We start from the raw sequence: 3122 nt of genomic DNA on the forward strand, positions 1-3122 counted from the left end.
CATAGATATGTCGGTAAATATATCGATATATGGATAAACAAATCGATATATCGCGAAAAAATATATCGATATATCCCAATATTTTGTTTCAGTTCTTCAATTATTGGTTTTCGATATATCCTAACATTTTGTTCTACTTCTTCGATTGTGTCATCAAACCTTACTGTTGTCTGTTGCTCTCAAAATCTCAGTGGTTGGGGGATGATGTCTCGGCGGTTCGACATATACTGCTCATTTTTTGTCCCTGGAAAGAAGAGAACGGGCAAGCGTTAAGAAGAAAGTTCACTGTAGACCTCTAAGAAGTTCAGTGAACTGTAGATCGAAACGAAAGTTCACTCAACGTTAGATTCAATTTGGAAAATGATCTATTGGCAGTTCAATTGTATTTTCGTTCAATTGTATTCAATTTGGAAAATGAGCTATTGGCAGTTCAATTGTATTTTCTGTGTAGAATAATTGTTCAACATAGAAAACAACATATTTATCGATGGTATCCAAACAAACAATAACAATTCCACACGAGTCCGAGGATACTTAATACTCAATGCAAAATTTTCAATAAAACCGCCAAAAATCTGATAATTTTTCTAGGGTACACAAAAACAGCAAAATTCTGGAAGGAATTCTTTGAAAACACAAAATATTTTTCCTTCGAAAAATTGGGGGGGAAAATGTAACACCAATAAAAACGGGAAAGAATGGTAAAAGTTAACAATGGGTCATGGGAATTTTCAGCTGATGGGTTATAGGAGATTTTTTTGCAACTACCTAAGGGGTTTTTTCTTGCAACTAAAGGGATTTTCTAACAACTAATGAAGATCTTGCAGCTAAGTGGCTTTTCTAGTAAGTAGGGGAATTTTCTAACAACTATGGTGATCTTCTGGCAGCTAAAATGGATTTTCTTGCAAAATATTGTGGATTAGCAATTGAGGGGATTTTTTTCCCCTGGAAATATAGGGATTTTCTGAGTACTAATGTGGATTTAAATAGGGACTTTTTGGGTACTAATGTGGATTTACTAGCAGGGATGTATTTTGCAAAAAAGAGGGGTTATTTGGATTTTCTTGCAGAAAAAGGGATTTTCTTGCAACTAATTTCTAGAAACTAGCATGAATTGTCTAATCTAGTGGACTGATGAGGGTTTTCTGAACTAAAAAAATACTCAAACAAGGATTTTCTTTTTCTAGGCTAAACTAGGCTCATTTCTAAAGAAAACTTTCTAACTATTTCTAATTTTCTAGAGCTACTATCAGATATGCATCAAACGGACAATGGGCGGTAGATTGCAACAAAACAGGTCTCGTTGGAAAGGGTCAGTTGCACCAAAAATATCGTCTGAAGGGGGCAACTTGCAACAAAAACATACACAGATCTAGTTTGATAGGGCAAGTTGCAAGACACTTACTTCCTACGACGAACGTTGTCCTTTGAAAAATTCCTGTGGGAGATTTTCGGGGAGAGGAAGGGATAAAAAGAGGTACGGGGGGAAAATGGGAAGAAAAATAAAAAGTTCGTGAGTCATATTTTTTTTTTTTCTTCTTCTTCTTCTTCTTCTTCTTCTTCTTCTTCTTCTTATTCTTCTTCTTAATCTTTTCTATCTTATATACTTCTTCGTTATCCGGTGCGCTATTGCAATGATGAAAAAATTAAAATCATATGAAGTTTGTGTTGACGCACCCTAGCAATAATGGATGAAAAATAGATATGCATAATGAAAAAATATATATATTTTTTTTTTTCTTGCTTCTGTCTTTTACACCCCTTTTATAAGAAGGAACAGGAAAGCTAAAACTACAAAGCCTATATTACTTTTTTTTTAAGTTTTTTAACCTAAGCAGGGAAAACCCCCACTCTTGGCCATATCTCTAATTTGCCTATATTACAACAACCACCGTTTTAAAATAAATAAAAATAAAAAACGGGTACCTGTGTAAAAACCAATACTCTATATATAAAAAATGAATATTTTTTCAATTTTATTGGGGAATTTACTATGATTTAATAAGAGTTTCACTATGGGAGAATTTGCAATGATCCTAGAGAGAGTTTTTTAAATAATCTTCATTAAGTCATGGTGAAACCCACCATAGACAGTTTTTTATTCGCTTCTTATTGTTATTTTTTATTATTTTTTTTATATTCTATAATAAAAAAAAACTTCTTTTTTTTCTGCATTATTATTGTTACTTTAATCTTTTTTTTTTTTTTTTTAATATTGAAGACTTTGATTAAATACTTTTAATTTTTTAATCAAATAATTAACAATATTTTAATTAAATAAAAAATTTACTCCACTGTTCAGGTATCTCTGGTCGTGTCGCTCTCTTCCAGGCTCGCTTGTTCCTCCTGTCTTTTTCGTAGATGAAATAATCGGTTGCACAGCCACAATCACTCATATACAATATAACCCAGTGGAGAGTGGCCACAAAGCTGCCCAACTTTAGTCTGCGCAAAAGAGTACGCGAAACCTCACGTTGAAAATACATGTGTTAAGAATGAATATTTAAGAGCGTGAGAAAAATCCTAAGCGCACCCAATTCGAAAAATGAAGTTAGGGGAATATAGAGCGAGAATATTCTATTTATTGAGATGAAGAGAAATTACGGCTTTACATTATCCACGGAAAGATCAATCATACGTCAATGGACAAAGTACCCAGAATGGCCCACTCGCAAAAAATGAGACACAACATATGGCCTGCAAATAGAGAGGAAACTACCAAACATGTGACGTAAATTTAAGAAGGTAGCAAAAATCTCCACCCAAATTCGAATAGATGTTTGAGTGTATTATTATAGTTCAGGAAAAAACCCCCCTCTTAATCAGTTCCAACTAGATTAAGACAATTCCATGCTGAGGTTTCTAGAAAATTTAGTTGCAACGAAAGTCCTTTTTCTGCAAGGAAAAATCCAAATAACCCCCTTTTTGCAAATACAATCCCTGCTAGTAAATCCAACATTAGTACCCAGATGAAGGGTCCCCTATTTAAATCCACATTAGTACTTCAGCGGGAAAATCCCCCGTATATTCCAGGGGAAAAAAAATCCCTCAAATTTGCTAATCCACCAATATTTTTGCAAGAAAAAATCCATTTTAGTCTGCTGAGATTAGAAGATAAGAAG

At 33.6% G+C, this 3122-nt stretch overlaps 1 long non-coding RNA gene across 1 annotated transcript; it reads right to left on the minus strand.

The window, feature by feature from the left end:
- Positions 1-1532, minus strand: LOC113473549. Its single transcript, XR_003395490.1, has 2 exons — positions 1406-1532; positions 1-244 (listed from the first exon to the last, which is right to left on the minus strand). It is a non-coding gene; the product is annotated as an uncharacterized LOC113473549 (long non-coding RNA).
- Positions 1533-3122: the final 1590 nt, after the last annotated feature.

The sequence above is a fragment of the Diaphorina citri genome, unplaced genomic scaffold, assembly GCF_000475195.1.
Source record: "Diaphorina citri unplaced genomic scaffold, Diaci psyllid genome assembly version 1.1 scaffold40997, whole genome shotgun sequence".
Lineage (NCBI taxonomy): Eukaryota > Metazoa > Arthropoda > Insecta > Hemiptera > Psyllidae > Diaphorina > Diaphorina citri.